A 16,211-nucleotide genomic window follows, 5' to 3' on the forward strand; every position below is an offset into this window, starting at 1 on the left:
TAGGATAACAAATTTATAATGCGAATTTAGCGAGTTTTGAACGATATTTCCAAAAATACCCTGACTTTCTAGATAAGTCACTACATGTAGGGAAGTTACAAAACTCTTTTTGTTACAACAATGCTGATTTACGAACAAGTCGGAAAACCAACTAAGTTGGACACATGTGATTCATTTTTTCACGTAGAATAAACTGATAAACAATTGCTGATTGGAGCACAAACCACAGGGTCCGGCGAGCAATATTCGTCTAGAAATATGAATATGATCAATAAATGTCTTGTATTAAACTATTTTTCATTGTACAAGCCTTAGCTATGTCAAGGGTGTGCCTATGACTTTACGCTAGCTATCTGTGTATAGTGTTTCAAAGAAACAAGTTTATATCTGTTAATTGCCCTCCCTAATCCCCTTCATTAATTTGTTCTGCCGATCACTGACGCGGGGGCTTATCGCCCTGACCAAATACCTCGTTAGCAGCTCAATAGGCACACACTAGACACAGTTAAGGCTTGTATAATGAAAAAAAAAGTTTAATACAAGACAATTATTGATCATATTCATAATTTCTAGACGAATATTGCTCGCCGGACCCTATCACAAACGTGCTACACACGTAATGTGCATGATAGGGTAATGTCGAAGGTTTTTTTGCGATCGTGTGTTTTATCACGTTTAATTGTTCAGTTTGTTTAATTTATAAGTCATTCGTCGTTTGTGGGCATACAAACTCAAATCAATGCTTTTATTATTGTGTCAATGTTCAAAGAAAGCCTTCATTCAGCGCGGCGCGTCCCCCGTCTTTTTAATGATACAAAGTTTGCCACAGTATAGTACATACTTCAATATGGATTTGGTAAGCGTCAAGGAGAGTGTACTGTAGTTGGATCTCATTGATGTAGTGTCGAGTCAAATAGCAACTTTTAGATTAGTATAAACACTTGCCAGGTATATGACAAAGTACATTTACATTTTGCCTTTTCAAAACCAAATTATAGTCTTGACGTAAAAGAATGGACTATGGTTATGATAACTTTAATTATACATGTTCGGTGAAACTTTAAGTCATAGGACAGCCTACCATGATGTAATGTATTGTGCATGCTCAACTCTCCATTTCTCACGAATTTCCCTATATCAACTGTGCACTTACAAGTACGAAAATACTATACTTGGCATTTAAGTAAATTACATTCTATTTGGACGATTTTTATACCTTTTACTAATCGGAAGCTCAACTTATACAGAATTCACATAATTTCTCTAATGTTGATTTGTATGAATGTTTTACATTACACATATATTCTAATCATGGTGAAAGGTACAGAAAATGACGACTTCGTAGATTCTAATGTACAAATGTTTTGCTTGATATTTTGTCGGCCCATCGCCTATCACAATGACTTGATTCGACATGAACATTTAAAGAAAGAAAGACGGAGGAACGTAAACCCGGATTTCAATTATGAACCCACATCGAGTGGAGATCGAGTGGACACATGATGGCAAAATATACATCTTGAAACATCATCACTAAAAATAACCACCTTTTCAATTGTCAACTTCATTTTTATGAGTGTCAGCATATATAGACAGTCGTTTCTCTAGTGTCTATGGGTACCAGCGACATCGTAAATATAACAAAGTTCAAATAATAGTTGCAGGAGGAACCGAATCTGAAATAACTTTCACTGCTGAAAGGAAGTAAAATATATCAATTGAGGAGTGTTTTTCGTAAGGAGTTGACGTGATGGAATGTCCTGCTACGATTTTGGCTGTAAAGGGGCGTACAGAGATTGCAAGTTGCATGTCAAAACAATCAACAGGAAACAGAAGTCAGTTGCATGTTGAACTCCGTCCACTATGCAGGTAGCACCGGAGCGTGTGGCTTACGATACACGGAACTCAGAGCTCACCTTTCAGGACAAACATAACAAATTGAAAGGCATACGTCGCAGAAGATGTTATGCTGTAGTGGCTGTAGTACTGGCTGTTGCTGTGGTTGCGGTTGGATCGGCCGTACTTGGTTACTTTCTGGCCAGCAGATCTGACGATGGTGGTAGGTGTACAAAAAGTTATTGAAGACAGATATTTGTTGCATTACTGTTACAAAGTTTCGTGAAAAGTCTCATGCTCAGAAATCTTTCAGTTCCCATGTGGCATGTACTTCAATAATATGCTTGCATTACGAGTATCATTTTGTTCGTTTTTAGATGTCGCACTCCTACAAGAATGTTTACGTTACATATGAATACAGTCGTCTTCGTATTAAAAAAAGACCTTCCGAAAACCAGTATCTGCGAGCAGTGTGCATTAAATCATGTAGAGGGAAAACGGAGAGGATAGTTAAGCATGCTTCGAAGCTGCGAAATCGCTGCCATCGACATACAAAGTCATCTCTAGAATTCAGACGTCTGTACGTGCCAATAGCACCGATCCCCATCGATCGTATATTCAGATATCAACGGAGTTTGTTTGATCAGTTACAACATAGTTTTCTGATGGAGGACTGCAAATATTTATCATAAATATGGCGAGCCGCACACAATGCGATTTCGGTACGGAGCCTGATAGAGTCTGGTTTGATGGAAAGTCACAAAATTGTGGGTCTGTTAACGTTCATTAGGGGTTATTACACGAAGTTTGGGCGATACCGCGTCGTATTCGAGTGACTGCTTTCCTACGGACGTGCCGAAATTAGCGACAAAATTAACTGAAATCGACCTTGCTTTCTACTCGCTATACTCACAAAACAAATTGGTTGCTAAGGAGTGATGACAAACGTATCACTTATTGATATTATTCTGCTGTTGGGCTATTCCACTTGAGGGGAGTGTTTATGTCACACTTTTAAACGAACAATTAGGATGTCGACACAGGTTTTCAAAATTTAAAGAAGATTTTTTTCGAGCTTAAAATGGCGGTGGGCGTAAAACATAAACTGGAGTGTGTAAACTGAGTGTGTTTTCGTGTTTTGAAACATCACCTCATCCCTTGGCGAAAGTTATTAGGCCCGCCAAAATCGGATCAAAATACCCGAACCGCGCCAGCATTCGATTTCAACGTCGATCGAGTAAGCTTATGAACAGATGATAGAGTTAGAGCAAGCAGGTCTGCGACATGAATGCACAGTGGATATAAAAGCCTTACCAGTCAGTTTATCCCTAACAATTATACATGTCCTCAGACGTCAAATATGCCGAATTTACCATCTTAGAAAGGAATTTGTGAGCGGATTAGGGAAAACGTGAAGTGAGTACACTGTAAGCTGTAGCGTCGTAACTCGATCGTGATTTTGTTGCTGTACGAATAAACATTTCAAAGGTATTTACATCGTCTGCTCGCATATTTTCGTTACTGGCTTGCCTAAATAGAACTAAACTTCTTTGAAGAACCTAAACGAAAGTTTGACTTTCCCTAGTATCTTACATTGTATCCGAAACCCGCACCGGACACGATCAAGCCCTGGGAATCTCACTGACAGGTACAAATCGGATAATATGTGCACCTTGTCTGTCGCGAGTATTTTCAGTGCGGTTGGATTTTTGTGGCTCATTTATGGCTGTAAACGATGTAATTCACCATCTAGATACTTAAACTCGTCAACAGGAAACTTGTCGTATAGCGGTTCTATCATGATGCACTGTCAAACGGGGACCGTAATCTTCAGCAGCGTAGACGACATGAAAACACTGCAGTGCACCGTATGGGACCGGCCGCGAACGATGACAGGTGTCGGCAAAACATACAAATTCGTTTGTATGTTTTTGGTACAACTGTTCTTGTACCTAAGTGCAATGCCCGTGAACTGACTGCAAACAACAAAATTTTGACCATGATCACAATGACATTTCGGAGTGTCACAAGTCTTATTCGCTCAGCTGTTTTACATGTATATGAACGTACCAACGAAGGTCACGCATACCAGCGAATGCGAAGGTCACGCGTACGGTTACAGTGAACATATAATTCGTATTTTAACATGTTAAAATTCGGGTTCATATCAATACCGTCTAAACAATAGGAGAATGGCAATACAGGCATAGCATGTATGTAAATATTTACTCCTAACGTGTACTTGACCTGTAAATATCTGTCTGTCAGTGGAAGACTATGAGTGCATCGAACAAAGCATTTTAATACTGAATTTTGCGAGAAACTCATGAAAAAAGCCTACTGACCATTTAGTGACACTTATACATGAAACACTACTGGGACTTTAGAAATATGAATCTAGCATGACGGACAATTAACATTTCTACCGAACCTGCCATAAATATTGTTACTTTACGCTTTTATGCAATTCAAATATGTCGAAACTATTCTTAATGTATGATATCTTTACATGCTTTATGTTATAGATGTTTTTCAACAGTGTATTGCAAAGCGAAAAGTTGAGTATGTATTCACAAAACTGAACTCCGTCTTTCGTGCAAATTAAGTATAAGATTCCTTAAAAATCTCTCATGAAATCTCTTTTTAGGCCATATTGCCATTTCAACTGGCCATTAGCAAAGGTAAAATGAGCGGAAGGTCAAAGCGTACATGATATCTGATTCTGATCCGGGTCTGTATTTTCTGAGGAAAAAAATTAACAAAGGGGATATAATATAAGGGCAAGTAGCGTCAGGAGAACTGGTTGTTATTCATCAATCATCCAAAATTCTCTACATACAATTATGAATAAGAATAAGTTATTGACTTTCTCATTAAATACTTATACTTATATTTACACTCAATTGCATCTCAGACTTTTTCTAGTATATTCACAACAAGTGCGTAAAGTTCGAATGGTTTGTAAATATGTTTGGTAAAAATACATTATGTAAATTGCGCCTCCGGACAAATATTTTGCTCGTGTGAATTAATTTGAATCTGGTTGAGTAAATTAAGTTTCCACCGTCTTGTTGCTGCCAAATTCGAGAATTAGATTTTTCACAATACAGTTAACACAAGATATTCTGCCATTGTGAATGTACAATGTAGGTAAATTTTACATAATTTGTTTCTTGAATTCCCAAAGTTGCATGGTGATCCTTGTGTTTTATAAATTTTGTTTGAAAAATATTGGTTTTAAGTTTCCTTAAGGAAGTTCGAGTCGGAGTAAAACTTTTAGAAAAGGTTTCGGTATTTGGGTGCATATTTCTTCAGGTAAATAGCTCACTCTTCTGAAGCATTCATTGTCTGAAGCTGTGAAATTTATTTAAGGCCTCTTTTTGGATGTTTAAAATTGTTTTGCCCTGACCAAGCTAAAGATACATTAGCTGTGGGTCCATAGCTGTGGTGTTTTCGGACGGAATTTCTGCATTTTACGGGCTGGTTTTGACTTTTACGTTTTTTCACCGCCACCAGACGTACACAAAAGTCAAAACCAGTCAGTAAAAGGCAGAAATCCCATCCAAAAACACCACAGCTATGGACCAAACAGCTAAAGATACATCAACACGATAGGAACTATTATGATGCGTGCGTAAAGTAAACAGTGACGTGTCTGCCAAAGAACACTGTGACAAAGTCTGAACGCCATAATTAGCATTAACTGAAAATTGAAAGAGCAGACACACGCACACGTGTAGAGTTTTTCTACCTTTCACGATTGTAGAAAATCAGTTCAAACTGAGTTGTTGTTAAACGTTGCCGCATTTCCTTAATAACAAAAATGAGTACTCACCTGCAAAAATTTTGAAACATTAGAGTCACGACTTCATGACAAGGATATAAATTATATAGGCCGAACTTTGCAGAAAGTGACAGCGGATTAGGTAAGGTTATTCGTAAGGATTAACTTTTAGCGTGATCAATCAGTGCTTGACTTTTTTTTGCCGGTATCCAAGATACAGGAAATCCATCAACAACTCTACAAGCATTCCTGAGATCAATCAAGTACCCTTGGACCCCTATAAACAGAGGACGTTAACAGTTTGAAGAAGGTGAGTAGTAAAGAAAGAGTGGTCAACTGTGATAAATAAGAATTTTTACACCCCATTTTATTCATTTATCTACATGAAGCGAAGGAAAAATTAACCATCCATGTAACTAAAGTATGACCCTGACCTATATACGAACTCACGCACGCGCAGCAGTGCATTGTCCTGAACTAAGCAGGGAAATTCCCTTCTGAGTCACACACAACATGTTTATACATGTACGGGAAATTCCGTGTGAGTCATCACCATCAAACTAGCCTATATAAAGGGACTTTTACACTCGTTGTCAGTCCGGCCGGCCGGTCGCGGAGTCTAGCTGATGTTGAACACGAGAGTTCCTATCGGTACGAACTAACTTTCATATCCATTCAATCCATAATATCGTAGATATCGCTCCAGAGGTGGACTAAATCCTTCTTGTTTTTGAATTTCTAGCGCCTGATGAAATATGTTCTGAATAAGTTCTGACCCCGGGGCCTCCTCGTTCCGAAGGGTTGCACCTTTTTCTTGTATTTGTGTAAGCAGCTGTTTATATTGAACATAATAATGTTTATATTTCTCTCGTCTCTTTGCTACACCAGTTTTCCCTTGTATCACATCAATAACAACACCTGGTATAGGAGTTAAGGCTAAAAGAACTGGAACTGTCGGAATTGCTGCTATGACAGCTGAACTTACAAGAATTCCCTTAGTAATATTGAGAGCCATATCAATTCGACCCATCAATTTGTAACTTCGTCGATATGCAGCGCTAGTTCTTTCGATATAGTCGGCCAATTGTTCAACGCTTTCAACAACTGAGATGTGCATTTTTACTGTATATGTAAGGGATGATAAAAAATAATTGTAGTAATATAGAAATACAATATGGCAGAAGGAGGAGAAGATATACCACTCCAGGATTTCGATGATGCAAATTTAAATGATGATGATGATGACGCTACTGCTGAAACATACTTCATAGACGATGATAATGCCCTTGCAGAAGTCGATCCTTTCCGGGATAGACCCCCAGGTGATTCGTTAATTAACCAGAGATTAAGAATTACAAAATCATTGGCTGAAGAATTCTTAGATGAGAATAATATTACTGATGAAGCAGCACGAAACGAATTAATTTTGAATGCAAATATTAGGGATGGAAAGCTGTATTATAAAAACCTCAAGCTATCAAAACTACAGGACGTGGATTTAGATCACTCGAGACAGTAAAAGAGAAGCGGGAGGATATGAATTTGTAAGTAAAGTATACAGTTTGAGGGGGAGCAGCGCAGAGCCCGAAAATGTGAGTCGTGAATTGCATTCTGAAGATGTGAAAAGGATAAAATACCGGCTGAGAAGATGACGCCAAAAGACATGGGTATATACAGAGATGAACTGACAGAGTTACGGAAAGATGCTTCTGGTAATGCAGATAAAATACGAGCTTTTGAAATAAAATCGACCAATGGAACAATCTAAACCTGAATATAGAGCTTTTGTTGATGAATTAAAGATGGCAAATATGCGTCTTGATGAGCTTTACAGTGAAAGAGAAAATCTGTTAGAGCAGACAGAACTTACACCCGAACTCAGAACAAGACTAGCTAAAATTGATGATCGAATTGAAGTACAACTTGATATGATCAGTGGGGCACGTGAAAGACTGGCGTCGACTAGGTCTCTTCGTGATGTAATTTCTGATCCAGAATTATCACTGAGACTGAAGCTGACAGATTATTTAAACGAAATGGTATAACAATCGCTGCAATACTGACTGCCCTTGGAATGACAATATCAACAATTGCCCTGGCTGTGACTAGAGGAGGAGCGGGAGCAGGGGGAGGAGGAGCAAACGCAGGAGGTTCAGGTCCGCCCAAAGTATATACAAAAGCGAAAGAAATTGTAAAGCAATTTGGCGAATGGTTAAAAACATTGGCCGCAAAAAGTGCTGCTGCAATACCAGGTTTAATCGGCTCCCTCGTCAGTTTTCTATTAAAAACAGCAGGATCGGTGGTTGGATTTGTTGGAGAACAGCTATGGATATTTTTAACTGGTTTAACATTAGTAATTATAAATAAAATTATGTATTAATATATGACACTCCCCTACGGCATCAACATGTTTGGTGAAAAGAATATTGCAAAGTTTCTTTCTAAAAATAAAGACCTGTTTGGTTTCTCCGTCGAATTGGAATGGTGCAAACTTCGGCGGGTAAATCGACATATACTTCGAGCAAATCCAGGTGTCCGACTCAAAGATGATAATCTATATCATAACATATTAGCTTTCGTGAAGGAATGTCAAAAGCTAACTTCTTTAAGCGACTAGAATTCATAGCTGTATTCCAGGATACTGAGGATGACCAAGAGGCTCATCATCTCCAAGAATATTGGGTTCTTCGATTGATTCGCGACACAGGCAATCGATTTATCTTTCAGTCAGACGGAAATATTTATGTAAAGATGTGATTTGAATTTTTTTCTTCTAAGTATTTATATACACGAAGTGAAACTTAAGATGTGATTAATTTTCTTTTCAACTGTAATTTCTTTTTTTCTTCTACTATATACATTACACGAAAATGGGGTACGATAGAACATTATCACCGACTTTCACCAACCGAATACCGAATGGAACGAAGTCAGAAAGAACTCATCACGTGATTGCTCATAATCCAAGTGAGGCAGATCCAGGCCAGACACTTATCATACGATGTCCGAAGTTAGAAAGCGGAGTACTCTTAGTTCCAGATACTTTCGACCTGGTTTTTGATCTCGAAGTAACGGGAGGTGGAACTACCCGTGTAGTACAAATGTTGCAAAAATTTTGGTGGAGAGTATGAAACTCACATTTGAGGGCCAGGCACTTTCCGATTTGAGTAAATATAACCTCATTGAATGCTATCGTGATCTCTTCAAACATAAAAAGGAGAGATCGAACATGACACTGTACGGAATTCAGAACGAAAATCTAAGAAAATTGAGAAGTGGCGCGGCCGATGCAGATGCCGCCGTCGTGGGCGATAATTTACTTTTGACACATATAAAACAAAATATGCTATTCGTCTCACTCATCCCCTCATAACAGGCCATGGAGTTGCATATCCATCAGCGTTAGGGAGTCATATTGAATGGGAAATTACGTTGGCACCCGCCCCCCAATTACTTGTCAGTAATAAACTGATTACAACCAATTATAAATTAAAAAACATTCAAATGGAATACGAGACAATTTCTGACCTCAATCTCGCGAGGTCAACTGCTGGTTATTACAACGGTGGAAAAAGTTACCTTTACGAGCATATACATTATTTTAGAACAATCCCATTCAAGAATCGGACACGGTTATCAATGAAAATATAAATGTACCACGACGTAGCATTAGAAGTATCGCTATACTCTTCACTAAAAATCAGAATCAGTCAGAACTGAACAGTGAACTTTTCTTTAACCCCTCCATTGAATCTGTGTCTGTAATGATTGAAGGCATTGCAAATAAAATATATGCTCAGAAGATGATACCAAGACAATTTTGGCGAGAGGCACGACGGTATTTTGCTGAAGATAAAGATTGGTGTGAAATTGATATAGATGAGGCCGATTATTTGAAGAATAAATTCTGTCTGTTTATCGATCTGCGTAGCTTTAAAGATATTGAGTTTCATGGAAATGGTTTAAAAGTAATGAACACAAAGGACGGAATTCAACTTGAGATCCTGAAGAAAGATACCGCGTGGGGTGGCGATGACGCTCACAATGATAATATATTTGCCCACATTTATGTTATCAGTGATGCCCTAGTCTCTATTGAAAATAGTAGATTAATGTCTTTACAATTTTAAACCGTAACCATGACCCGTCGTCCGTCCTATCGGCCATGTTTCTGCCAACCATTCGCCCGTGTCTGGATTATATAGCTGCACACGTTTGATATCATTTGGCGCCATCATAATTTTACTACGCTTTTCACTACGGATTTCTCCAGCCTTTTTCCGTACAAACTGTACAAACTGTGCCGGCTCCGGCTCCTTCCCAGTTTCAAATAGATCTTTATAATCTTCAAAGTTCAAATGTTTTCTAACACAAACATCTTTCACCCCTTTATTTTTTTTCGTCTCGGAAACGGGAGTTCGAAAAGCATACACTTTCGAGCGTATGCCGACAAAATCAAGAATAGGTTCACCATTCAACTCATCTTTAATTTACCTATCACTTTTTTATTAATCTTCGGAAAGTTGGGGGCCACCATGGGTCCACTCATCCCACTAGTATCATATATAGACTTCTCACCATTCTTTTCAACATCTTCCCGAACTATATCATTGAAAGTTACGTCCGGATCCGGGGAGGGTATTGGCACACTGTAAACAAAACTGTCAGTATCCATGTAGGCTAATCGTATTCCAGGGAACTGGGTCCGAAAGTAATTGTAATGCGTCTCATACATTAGCAGCTTAGAAAGTTCAAGCACTGCCGCGCCAATGAAAACTGGTTTTACATATCTATGCTCATCCGTTTTCAGTTCCAGTAGGGCACTGTCGCAGGAATCGCCATCCTCTTCGGAAGTTATGAAAGTTATATGTTTCATCTTTGGATTATACTTCTGAATCTTTTTACGTCCACTATCCGTGCCGTTCCAGTCCGAAACAAATTTAAAGTCTCTGTACTTTCGAACGTCTTCTATTGTCTTACCGAACATTGCATTATTCATCAGCTTATAGAAATTCTTTTCGAAATCTGTCCTCCCCTTTGCCCTCATTTTAGTGTTAAAGTCAATATATTTCGCGAGACATGGAGCTTCATCGAAAGCAAGCACCCGATAAATCTTTTTCAATCTCATTCCCATCCTAAGATAGAATTCCAGCAACTTGTAGTGTAAGACATAGGACTCTCTATCCATCACACTTGTAATCAGTCGACCGCCCTGCCTCGGAAATTCATAGTGATGCGGTGCTAATGGCAAATCGCTGTGTTCTTCATGTAATTCGGCTGGGTATTCTAAGTCTACTTCTAGAAAACTTGGTGGAAAGGTGGAACCAGGTCCCCACGCTCCGCCAGCTCGGGCCCCCACTCCGCCGGCTCCGCCTTCCCATTCCTCCCACTCTTCCATCGTCATCCAATGAAGTCCGCCCGTAGGCATTGCCTGACTCATTGCCCAGCCGTAGAGATTGTTTGCATCGAGATATTTTATTTCGGTCACCGGCTTCTCTGGATCGTAATTCCCGCCGGCGGAGCCAGCGTAAGCCGGATGATTTGTCTGTAAATAATGAATATTACACTGGCTGATACCTCCTCGTATTCCCCGTTGTACGAAAGTCATCTGCTCAGCATCTTGAATGAGCCCAAACTTATTACCCGTGTAAAGTAACATAGCATCCCATGTCAAGCCAGGCGCTGACATGTAATGGGCCGGATCTAACTTATATGCTTCTAAACATGTGTCACGGAAATTTTCAAATATATTTGCAAGAAGTAGAACGTCCGTCTCACAATAGAATTCCATATAATCACGAATCGTCTTACATCCAACTTCGTCCCATACTCTTAATGCATGTTCGTAATCAGACTCCGAAATCCCCTCTTCCGTCAATTCGCTATAAAATTCCCCCCTCTCCGGGAGCTGGTTCTCTCCCAGTCTGTCAACCGAGTCTAAATATTCGTAGGGGAAGAAACCTTTCGCCCTTTGAATGTTCGGGTACGAAAGTGGCGCCGCCGTCCACCCGTGGGTCTCCGGCACAGTTTTTGCCAACTTCGCCAATGACCCCATCATCAGCTGAGCACTGTCCATAAACTTTATAGAAAAGAAACGTCTCTTTATCTCCCTCTTCCCTCCGGCAACAACAATTGAGGCGTGAAAAATAAATGTTTTCGAGAGACCCATAATTCCTCCATTGCTCGTCTTAGCTATGATTTTAGGCTCTGGTCCGGAACCCCCTCCGGCGTCAGCATCTCCTTCGGTAACGATTTCATGTAACTTTTTCAAAATAAAAGAACCATCGTATCCCTTGAGGTTGTGAAAGTAGATAGGAATGGTTCTCGACGGCCGGCATCCTTCGCAATAGAAGGTCGCCTCCTCCTTCACTACTCGGTATCCTGCCGGCTCTCCACATGCAATACAGACTGGATCACATCCGTCGCGCCGGTAATTAGAAGGATCCCTCATCGGTATTATTTTCCAATAATACGATTTAGAATAATACTCGGCCCGTTCTTTCATATCCTTTAGAAAGTCTGTAACACAGGAGAGACCTGTGAATGTTCTTTTACCATAAACAGTGGGTGGTCGCCCGTTCCGAAGGCGCCCCACCGTTCCACCATAACATACGAAAGACAAATTGGAATGTCGACCGGTCCCCTTCTCAATAATTGCTTCAGTATCTGCATAGACGACGTAGGGGGCGGGGACCTTCTTCCGATGTCCTTCGAATTGACATACTTCCTTAGGAAAAACTGGCTGGGCGTCGTCTGTTCCACAGTACACCTGATGTATTTCTAATTCTTCTGTTGACTTAAAACCTCTTTTACAAACCATACAAATACACTTCTGTCTGGCGCTCATTCTTTCGATTAGTACGAGAATTACGAAGGCGATTTAACGCAGTAATTGGTACATAGTGGCACCTTCGGGCTTCACCGATTATCAGTAAGATATTTGCTATTTGATCCGTTCCGTCAGGGGCTCCGCTACTATATAACACAGTTTATGTCGGACGGGGGAGTGGATCATTTTCGTAGATCTGAAATACTTGAAGTTTGACCCCTGGATTTTGCTGCTCGAAGCGCCTGAATACAGTCATATCGGCGGGCGTGGGCGTGGGTATTCCCTCCCAACAGTAGTCAGCCATAAATGGGGCGTACGTATTCCATTTTCTCCTTACCTGACCACATTTCTTTTCACGAAACTCGGGGTCGGCCAACTTTAAACTTGCTACGATGGCGTATTGAAAACAGTTCTCGCTGCCCGAAGGTAGCACCAGATCGCTAACACAATGCTTATTTTTTAACCATCCGGGAAGTTGGACTGCGCCAGCCCCAGCCCCGAGTAAAACTTCTACTAGAATTACTTCAAAATTAAGTATCTCCTCGAGAACGAGACCAGAACCCTCAACATTTTCAATTGTATCAAGCGTAAGGTCGTAGCGATCTATTAATTGTTGCCCCACATCCGATCCCGATCCTCTTACATCTTTTGTGTATGTATCTTTCAATTTAACATACAATGTACGCGGTTGTGTATTACCAGTTTTCGGATCCGATAATTTGACTTCCATTTCGGTATAAACAGAGTACATCTTTCCCCCTTTGACCATACCTTCAATATCCACCAGCTCCCCGATATCCTCGACTCGCTTGACTTCAGGAAATTCTTTTCGTAAAACTGCTCCCTTGAATGCTTCATGTAATCGATGGGCCATAATAATCTTTATGATATATACTATCCTAAAATTTTTTAAAAATGAAAAATAATTATTTTATGATAGGTCATCAAAATCCACTATAATATTTTTGTCAGCATTTATTTGTTTATATATCTCACCTAATCTTTCTAAGTCGACTATTTCTTCCACATCTTGAATTTCTGGTTTATTAGGCGCAGCACAAAATATTAATCTCTCAACAGTGAAAGAAAGGGCACGTTTATTTAAGCGCGGTTTAAATGCTAAGAATTCTATCTTACTACCTTTCCGGATATTACGAGGTACAATAGCAGGATTTTCTCGGACTGGTAGTAACGGACTCACTGCTTTAAAAGCACAGTCAATTTCTTGAACCATATCAATACATGTAGCGAAATCGTGATTTCTCCCTCTCCCTCTCCCTCTTTTAAACTGAAATTTAAAATACCTCATGCCCGGCTGTGCCCCGCTCCCTCGCTTCTGATACACTTTAGATGGATTGTAAAATCCGATAGGATTCTTGGAGTGAGCGGCCAGGCTTAGAGCATAACTTTTAGCAGTAGATGCATCGAAACTTTCACCTAGGGTACGGAATATTATTAAATCAGTAAACTTTTGAAGACTCAGTTGCCAACTGACACACACCCCATCACATGTAGCTGGATCTCCTCCCGAACCGTACTTAGGTCCGATATTGAAAACCACTTCTAGCTCACTGTCTACATATATAATAGGATCTACATATTCACCAAATACTAATTTGCCTCCATCATCAATTTTGATGTTTTCTCCGGTTTCAAGTATTTTTATTGCATCTGAAATAGAAAGGATTGTCATTGTCTTATCGTATATATCTTAATAAAAAAAATTTTAAAAAAAATTTCTATGATATAGTATCCCCAAAATGTCATACATATTCATAAATGGACCAACTGGAAGTGGTAAGAGTTACGATGCAGTAAATTTGGCTGCGTCTCACGTACCAGAATTTGACACTAGTTTTTCCAGCAACATTGCCGACTTTTATAACGGGCGCCACGTTTCGATTGCCGATTTTCAGAATCAGTTTATAGAACATACTCTTAGTTTACAATGTCAGGCTGGGAGGAGGAGGGAGGGGGAGGGGGGCCTCCCTTCAGAACAATACATTATTTGTGACTCTTCCATAATTCAACATCTGACTTTTTCTCGAATCCGGGGCGTTTCCACGGAGTGGGAAGAAAAAAGATTGTTTCTAGAGCATTTGACCATTTACCCAGTTTCATTATCATATTCAAAGATATGCCCTGGGATTATTGCAGGCGGAATATTCTGACTCGAGCCAGGTCGTACGAAATCACCGGTACCGCCTTAGAAGAACTAGAAGAGATTCACAACAAGTTCAAACAGACTTTCTTAGAAATTTGCCACGACTACAGACTTCCATGTTGGTAATTCGGAACGCTCTTACCCCCCTCGTTCTCAAGAATATACTTAATCCAACAATTGATACAGAGACAGTCGGACCAGTAGAATATCCACAAGCTTTTGACTTTGGAATTGCATGGAGCGGCGGCAGCCAGGGATTTTTAATAGACGGTTTCAAGGAGGAGGAACTTGAAAAAGCGTACTTCCCACCTGGTCAAGAACAACTAGAACAACCTCGAGTCTCACTAAAGAACCTACACAAACTTCTTAACGCTTGTGAATCTGTGTGTGCTTATAATGCTTCGTTTGACCTACGAGCACTTGACATTATGAAAAGGGGGACTTTGAAGTTACTTGTCTATGGCTCATGTCAGTTGTGTACATTATACTTCAACCAGAACTTATAGATAAAGCTGAAAAAGGGGGACTCGAAAGAACGGACTATGGCAACATGAGAAGTCGTTTTGAAGATCTTGCAAACTTAATATGTTCAGGAACCGAGGGGCCCCACCTCATCCACATACGGCCGAAAAAGATGCAGTAAGTGAACATTACTTACGACAGTACATGATAAATACTTGGCCAGGTGGGGGGTGGAAGTGGGGTGGTAAACTGACACTTTCGGCTTTCAAGAAATTAAGACTTTTTCCATGGTACTTATTGAATAACTTTCGTAAATACTTACGTTAGTACTTACGTAGTACTTGACAAGTACCATGGACAGGAACTTACGTAGTACTTACGTTAGTACTTGACAAGTACCAGCACAGGAACTTACGAAGTTCTAATAACATTTTCCTCCGGCTCCCAACTATTGAAACTTTCTGGATAACCTTTCCATTTTATCAGATAATATTTCTTTCCTCTAATTTTTTTCGTCTTCAAAATTCGTTCTACTCTGTACAGCTCGTCGGCACCTTCCGAAAGGGCGCTCTGAAGTTCATCAGAATAGAAAGTGCCGAGTATTTCCTCTCCATTCAGATCTTTTATTTTGTAAACTGGTGGTGTTCCCAAGCCAGCTGCGTACACAACTTTTGAAACTACGAAAATCTCCTCTGTCCAATTTGGTAAATATCCTTTCTTAAAAGTGGTCTTGTATTTTGTAATTCGGACACGTTCTCCCGGCTTGAATTCAGGTTCCCTTGAATTCAGGGTTGGCTCCCCCGGCTGCCAACTCAGGACCGAATAGTGTATAAAATGCCTGCCAATCGTTCTCCTCTGTTACGTCCCTGGGTTTCATTTTGATACTTCCATGAACGGTGTTGTTGTAATTCTCGAGAAGTTGTGGTAGAATGGGGAGCCAGGAACGTGTCTGTTTATATGTAAAGTATTTCCACATCATCGTCTTAAGAGTCCGATTAAAACGTTCAACGACGCTAGCTTTTTTGTCACTGTAGGTGTGAAACCAATGAATTCCCGACTCCTCCAACCACCCCTGCATTTTTCGGTTCGTAAATTCCCGCCCCTCATCTGTCTGAAGTTTGTCGGGCCTTCTCCCG

At 40.0% G+C, this 16,211-nt stretch overlaps 1 protein-coding gene across 1 annotated transcript in view; it reads left to right on the forward strand.

Annotated features, from left to right (window-relative positions):
* The first annotated feature begins 1,944 nt into the window (after positions 1-1,944).
* The window catches only part of LOC139133632 (cartilage intermediate layer protein 1-like), a 77,953-nt gene continuing 63,686 nt past the window's right edge, over positions 1,945-16,211 (forward strand). The window contains exon 1 of the mRNA XM_070700381.1: positions 1,945-2,059. The gene's annotated coding sequence lies outside the window, so the exon portion shown is untranslated. The remainder of the gene's footprint in view (positions 2,060-16,211) is intronic.

This window comes from Ptychodera flava, chromosome 5 (genome assembly GCF_041260155.1).
Source record: "Ptychodera flava strain L36383 chromosome 5, AS_Pfla_20210202, whole genome shotgun sequence".
Taxonomy (NCBI): domain Eukaryota; kingdom Metazoa; phylum Hemichordata; class Enteropneusta; family Ptychoderidae; genus Ptychodera; species Ptychodera flava.